We start from the raw sequence: 7,947 nt of genomic DNA, 5'->3' as shown, positions 1-7,947 counted from the left end.
TAAAGCCTGTCAATGACTTCACAAGAAGAGAAAATTGTATTAAAATTTCTTTCCATAAACAATTTAAAAGGATGCAGACACAGAGAGACTTGGGGCTTTAACATACAAATGTTTGAAGGTGGCAGGAGAAGTTGAGCAGGTTGTTTAAGGAAGGATGTCAAGGCCTTGGAGAGGATGCAGCGGAGATTCATTAGAATGCTCTCAAAAATGAGGGGCTGCAGTTTTGTGGACAGACTAGAGAAGCTGCAAATGTTTTCCTTAGAACAGAGCAGGATAAGGGAAGATTTAATGGAGGTACCCAGAATTACGAGGGGATGAGAGAGGGTAAATAAGGAGAAGCTCTTTCCACTGGTGGGAGGGTCTCTAACCAGAGGAGACAGATTTGAAGTAATTGGCAACGAACCAGGAGAGAGATGAGGAGAGTGAGCTGGTGTGATCTGCAATGCACTGCCTGGAAAGGTGGTGGAAGTAGATTCATTAGTAAGTTTCAAAAGGAACTAGATAAATATTTGATAGATACAATGGGCTGAATGGGTTCCTTCTACATGAGAAATAAGAGCATGAATAGGTTGTTTGGCCCTTTGAGCTTGCTCTGCATCTATGCTTGATGATGCTATGAATTGACTATACTGAAAATATTTAATTTTCAGCCAAGGTTAATCTTAAGAATGCGTGGTTATAATTTATTGCTGCTTTTGATTTGCAGTCTGAGTTTTGATGATGATGAACAGGAACCTAGAGGTGAGAAGAGCAGTCAGCAGTATATTTGCATATAAACAACTGAAGCTGACCACCTCTCCAGCCAATTATGGGGTATCTAAGTAATTACTACATCTTTATAGAATTAGATAACAGGCTGGCGCTCAAAACATTAAGTGAGAGAAACAAAACAGACATGTATTATGTGACAACCAGAAATCGTGTATAGTTAGACTTCACTTTTTGTTTCATCTGGGAATTACTGACTTGCTTCATTTCACTGCTCTGGTTCCTCCCCTTACCATCAGCATTTTCAAGCCTTTATGTATCATCCATAGGGAGTGCAAATAATAGACTTAAGCTTCACACAGCTGACCAGATCACAGGAGACTGGTACGTATTTGCCTAGGGGCAGGATTTTACAGCCCCGCCTCTCTCCCCTTGGCGGATGTGGTTAGCCGTTTAAATCTCCATTTAGTTCGGTAGGACCATAATATCCCGCCGGACGTGAGAGGCCACAAAATCCTGGCCTAGCTGCACAATTTCTAATCTGTTTCAACATTAAATACCAAATTTTTAAAAATCTACCCTTAATTTAAACACTTTGCTTAAATAAGTCACTTAATTTAAATTATTGGCTAATTAAAATTGTTTGAGTACAAAAAAAACGACTTTGAATGATCGGTTTCAGACTGAGTTATCCAGGCTGTATAAGTGATGAGCCAAAAGCATAAGGGATTTACTGACAAATAAATGAGTCTGCTGCTAAGTCGCATAATAGAGGCAGAACTGTGTCAGCCGGGCTTAGATGTGCACCAATATTTCTACTAGTTGCATGATAGAATCTTCTCCAGCGAACAGTCACCAGTAGATTCAATGTAACAGGAGAAATGTCTGAGATCAAGTCAAACATAGGCTGGGGGACAGAGCATTGGAACACCATCAGCCTATTTCTCGTGGGGGGTCAGTGGGGGGGTGGTGGGGGCAGTGTTGGGGGGGGGGGTGCGGGGTGGTGGGGGGGTAGCAGGCAAGGGGTGGGGATGAGGAGATGTACTTCTGAGTTGTTAACACTATACCCCAATAATTATTTTATTCTATACTGACACCCAGTAAACAACTACAGATACTTCATTCTGCAGCTTTGGACTGTTTTAATTCTCTTGATCCTTTTTGTCCGAAACTGGAAGGTGATGAACCCTTCACTAAATCTTCGGGCATGAATTCCCTACCCACTGCTCCCTGCCCTACCTCACCTAGCTCAAGTGAGGGAATGTGGGGAAAGAAAAGCATCTTTTTTGAATGCCTGCAATTTTAATGCTGTACACTGTACACCCTGGGGCACACACTTCAGGGGATCTTTAGTTAAGGTAAGATAGGGTGTATCCAGAACTGCCACACCAGCAGACACTCCTCCGTCTGCAAACTCCGTGATCTTTGTACAAAGCAGATGGCCAGGGCTTTCATTCATGATCATCTTCCGACACTTACTACAAGGTAGAAGCACAATGTGGGAGTTAACAAAGAAAAACAAACACTAATCACACACAAGCTGTCACATAAGTATACTAATTCTCATAATATTATTATGATTTATTATAAAAGTTGGTTAATAGTGGGGTTTGGATAGTGCGTGTGTGTGGGATTTAATTGAATTGGAGACAGCTGGCTTGGAGGCTTTGACTCATCGGGAGAAGCTAGGTTTGAAATGCTAAATACGTAAACGTGGCTGAAATCTTAGAACGTGAGGTGAGGAGAATTTGCATTTTTCGATAAATCGGGGTAGTTTGAATTTCAAAGAGATGGTAGGATGTTACACCCAGCCAGAGAAGCTAGGCCAAGCAGTATGGTTATTTTTCCCAAAAGTTACTGACAATATTAGCACCATGAAAAGATTTATATTATGAGGTTGGTAAAGTTGCAAAGACATATGGGAACAATGGAATTTACATTAAAAGAGTGAAACATGTACAAAGGAGAATGTGGCTTTGTGTCAGAAAAGGCAATGTAAGATCTAAAAGAAGTGTGAGAAGCCTCCATTATTTGCGCATTAAGGCTGCTGTCTACAGAAACCAAAGCTGGGAAAGCCACTTTGAATTCTACTGTCCAGGGTATTGCGTTGACTTGCCTGGATCTGTTTAAAATCTATTTGTGTTTATTGTCGCCTTAATGGGGGTGTAACTGGAAGCCAGGTTAATTAAGGGTTTTTTGTAATTTGTAGACCTATGTATGCGCTTGAAATCTTTTCTTTTGTTAATAAAGGTTCAATTTAGTTTTCTAAAAAATTTCTGAAGTCTTGGTGGACTTATCACTTCTGAATTCAGGGCATGCATCTCAAAATAAAATACAAATTGCAAAATGGTTGTGATCACGTGATCAAGTTTCCCTCGTGGATTTGATCTGCCTGGCACACATTATCTGCCACATCATAACGAAGCTTACGTAGGACACTAGATAATCTCACGATCACACATTCTATATTTCTTCTCATCTCCCCCAATATCTTCCCTTCCTCTGCTGTTCACTCCTTTGTGAGACAGTACCAGACCCACACCCCACACCCTCCCAAAACTTTACCCGAATTGGCAACTCTTCAGGTGAGAACCTTGACATAACATTACACAAGTAATCAATTATGCAGCCAGTCTTGTATTTAGCTGAAGTGCCCACACCTGCACACGTAGAAAGTGTCAGAGCAGCAACGTCGTTTGATTTTCCTCTTCCCAAAACTTTTTGCAATACCCTGGAGTCAAGTGCACAGACTGATCTGACAAGCTGATTGGCTGAGAAGAGATGGAGCTATGAATGGCCCCCGGGTTGTACAGAGTACCACACAGCAAGCCAATAAACCACTCTCACCACACCGTGCTTTTTGTATAATGCTCAACGAAGCAGTGTAGCATTTCTGTTCCTCTTATTGATTGGGAATTTAACTTTAAGAGGTTTGCTGAATGTTTGAAAGGTCTGTTATTGATTCCATCACTTTTCACTTGCACACCAGACTGGCAGAAATAAATTTTGATTTATAGAAAGCACTGTAAATATTATTGCTGTGGTTCCCCTCTGATGCCTGTCACAAGAAACCACCAAAAGACGTAACAACAGCTCATTGAAAACCTCCACTTTTCATATACCGACTGTAATATCTACACTTTAACATCCAACCATTTCCCCTTGATGTTCAGTGGCATTACTATCACTGAATCCCCCACTATCAACATCCTCAGGGTTAACATTGACCAGAAACTGAATTGGACTAGCCATATAAATACTATGGCTACAAGGGCAGATCAGAGGCTAGGAAAAGTGCGATGACTCCCACCTCCTGACTCCCGAAAGCCTGTCCACCATCTACAAGGGACAAGTCAGGAGTGTAATGGAATACTCCCCACTTGCCTGGATGTGTGCAGCTCCCACAACACTCAAGAAGCTTGACACCACCCAGGACAAAGCAGCCCGCTTGATTGGCACATCCACAAACATTCACTCCCTTCACCACTGGCGGACAGTACCAGCAGTGTGTACCATCTACGAGATGCACTGCTAGAATTCAACAAAGTTCATTCCACAGCACCTTCCAAACCCACGAACACTACCATCCAGAAGAACAAGGGCAGCAGATAGATGGGAACATCACTACCTAGAAGTTCCCCTCCAAGCCACTCACCATCCTGACTTGGAAATATATCGCTGTTCCTTCACTGTCGCTGGGTCAAAATCCTGGAACTCCCTCCCTAACAGCACTGTTGGTGTAGCTACACCACATGGACTGCAGCGGTTCAAGAAGGCAGCTCACCACCACCTTCTCAAGGGCAACTAGGGATGGGTAATAAATGCTGGCCCAGCCAGTGAAACCCACATCCCGTGCATAAATAAAAAAATGGACAGGCACTTCTATCAGCCAAAAGGCAAAGACCATCAATTAACCACTGTCACTAATGTCAATCTCAAAGTGACTGTCTTGGCATCTATGTGCTCCCTTTATTTTCTGCTGAAATAATTGTGTTTACTTATTAGTTTGCGCCTTGTTAAGGTACACTGAAACAAGAAAAATCTTAAGTAATTAGCACTTCTTCACACAAAAAGGAATTGCACCTCACTTAAACCCTTTTAATCCCTGTAAATGTGTGGAGTTACAATTAATGCTAAATTCACTCTCCGGTATCAAACACAACATCAGGGTACAGGGTCTACAGTACAGAATAGCATTATAGCACTACCCTGTCATAGTCGCTGTTGAGCTGCTTGTTCTAATTCGTCTGCTTACTTCAACTGTAAAAATACAGAATCGGGTCTTCTATCAGAAATGACATTTTATGACTCAATTGAGTTCCAGTTGAAACCTGAGCTCAATGGCTTGGAGCTTGTGGCCTCGATAGCAGCTAACGTAGAGAAGGCTTTGGGAAGCCCACTTATGCTCAAATCTGGAATCTGTGGTGCCTCTGAAAGGGGTTTCAGAGCAGGCCAGGCTGATGGTCCTGCTGGGACCTGTCAGGATGTAAACTTGAGTTGATTCCAAATACTGGGGTACGTCCAGGGCGCTAATTTATTTAGGATTGTTCCTAGCAGGTGTTGAGCCTGCTCAGGAGCGCAGCCCTTTGAGCCAATAGGAGTCTGAATGCATCTGCTCTTCTGCCACTCCCAGCTCCACGCCTCCCCCACCCCCACACTCCCACCCTGGTCCCACCCCTCCCCTAACCCCAGTTCCACCCATCCCCCACCCCCAGCTCCACCTCTCCCCTACCCCACCCGCCCCAGCTCCGCCTCTCCCCCAGCCCACCCACACCCAGCTCCAACCCTCCTACCCCTTGCCCACTCCCACCTCCATCCCAGCTCCATCCCTCTACCACCCACAACTCTACCTCTTCCCCTACTCCTTCTCACTCCCAGCTCCACCCTTCCCACCCCTTGCACACCCTCAGCTCCGCTGCTCCCCCACCCAGAGCTCTACTGTTCTGCTACCCACGTCTCCACCCCTCTCCCACACCACAGTTCTACCCCTCCCCCTACCCCACAGCTCCATCCCTCCCCCACCCCACATCTCCATCCCTCCCCCACCTCAGTCCCGCTGATGCCAGAGAAGGGCATGGGGTCGGGGGAGAGGGGGGAGCTGAGGGAGGGGGAGGTGTAATTAAAAATAAATCAAATAAAAGTCTGAACAGAATTAAAAAACACTTACCAAAGTTCTGCAGATGGGTCATTAATTCAGAGACTATCACTGAGCTGAAGACAGACCCAAGGGCGCGACTTCAGCTTGTGGTGTCAGAAGAGGTACAGCTTTACACTGCACCATTAGGCCTCTGCAGTCACTGCACTATTGGGCCCAGCCTGCAGTCAAGCCAGCAGGTTCCTGCTGAATCCTAGGGACAAGGTAGGGGGTCATAGCTTTTCATGCAGCGAACACCAATGCTTCATCACTGACCATAAGATCTGGAAGAATAACACCATGCTCCACAATGTAGCCTTGTCGAGTACTGGTACATCACATTCCACAATTCAGCATGTGTACAACATACAGTGACTCACTCACAACTCATTACTAATTCTACCTTTGACCTCTTTGTAGTATCAATGAGTCACAGCACAAAGGTGCATAAATTACATCAGAATAATGTGGAGATAGCAAGATGCAAGTAGCTCTACTGAATCTCTTCTAATTATTTTGTTGGCATGGTTTTGAGGCCCACCTCATCTCATTAATATGAACACCAATGACCAGACCAACATCTGCCCAATTTAAGACATGGATGAGTGCATCTTACACTTTCATTATCTTCTTATTATTGCCTTAGATTTTTTTTTGAATTTTTTTCACAGAACGTGGGCATTACTGGTTGGGCCAGCATTTATTAATTATCCCCAATTGCCCTTGAGAAGGTGGTGGTGAGCCGCCTTCTTGAACCGCTGCAGTCCATGTGGTGTAGGTACACCCACTGTGCTGTTAGGGAGGGAGCTCCAGGATTTTGACCCAGCAACAGTAAAGGAATGACAACTTGGTTCCAAGGAAGGCATGTGATTTGGAGCAGAACTTGGTTGTATTCCAAGCGCTGCTGCCCTTGTCCTTCCAGGTCATGGGTTTTGAAGGTGCTGTGTTGAAGGAGGCTTGGGGAGTTGCTGCAGTGCATCTTCTAGATGGTACACACAACTGCCACTGTGCACTTATGGCAGAGGGATAAAACGTAACACAATGCATCCCTTGCTCAGCTGAAAGTGGTTTTAACTCATTGTGTGCTAACCCCACAAACATTCCAGGATGTCGAGGTATACAGATGGTGTGAACCCTCATTCCCACCCCATCCTTTGTGTATAACAGGCAAATCATATTCACATGAACCTGCCTGCTACAATCAGTGAGGAATGCATGTGTTTTCCCCATTCTGGAGGTTAGGGTCCCTGAATGAACTCAGCAAATTTCCACCCTCTGGACAAGTGATCAGTTTCCACTATTACACGAGCCCATTCCATCATATCACCGAGCCATCCTCTTTGATTGGCTGCCATTTTTAAAGACATTGAAAAATAGCATGAGAACATAAGAAATACGAGCAGGAGTAGGCCATATGGTCCCCCCAGCCTGCTCTGCCTTCAATAAGATCATGACTGACTTGATTTTTGCCTTAACTTTCCTGTCTGCTCCCCATAACCCTTGACTTCCCTATTGATGAAAAATCTAACTCAGCCTTGAAGATATTAAATGACCCAGCCTCCACTGCTCTTTGTAGAGTAGAATTCCAAAGACTAACAACACGTTGAGAGAAAAATTTCTCCTCATCTCCATCTTAAATGGGTGACTCCTTATTTTTAAACTGTGCCCCTCTAAGTTCTAGATGCCCCTTGGAGGGGAATCATCTTCTCAGCATCTAACCTGTCAATCGCCCTCAGGATTAAAAGAAAAAATTATTTCACAAGGTGTGGGTGTCACTGGCTAGGCCAGCATTTTTATTGCCCATCCCAAATTGCCCTTGAGAAGGTGGTGGTGAGCTGTCTTCTTGAACCGTTGCAGTCCCTGTGGTGTAGGTACACCCACAGTGCTGTTAGGAAGGGAGTTCCAGGATTTTTACCTAGTGACAATGAAGGAACAGTGATATTTTTCCAAGTCAGGATAGCGAGTGACTTGGAGGGGAACTTCCAGGTGGTGGTGTTCCCATGTTTCTGCTGCCCTTGTCCTTCTAGGTGGTAGAGGTCGTGTGTTTGGAAGGTGCTGTTAAAGGAGCCTTAGTGAGTTGCTGCAGTGCATCTTAAAGATGTTAC

At 44.5% G+C, this 7,947-nt stretch overlaps 1 pseudogene; it reads right to left on the bottom strand.

Annotated features, from left to right (window-relative positions):
- Positions 1-683: 683 nt before the first annotated feature.
- Positions 684-7,947, bottom strand: part of LOC121287036 — a 56,735-nt pseudogene continuing 49,471 nt past the window's right edge.

This window comes from Carcharodon carcharias, chromosome 14, assembly GCF_017639515.1.
Source record: "Carcharodon carcharias isolate sCarCar2 chromosome 14, sCarCar2.pri, whole genome shotgun sequence".
NCBI classification, from domain to species: Eukaryota; Metazoa; Chordata; class Chondrichthyes; order Lamniformes; family Lamnidae; genus Carcharodon; species Carcharodon carcharias.
The sequence above is the reverse complement of the archived record's forward strand: the minus strand, read 5'-3'. Positions and strand labels throughout refer to the sequence as shown.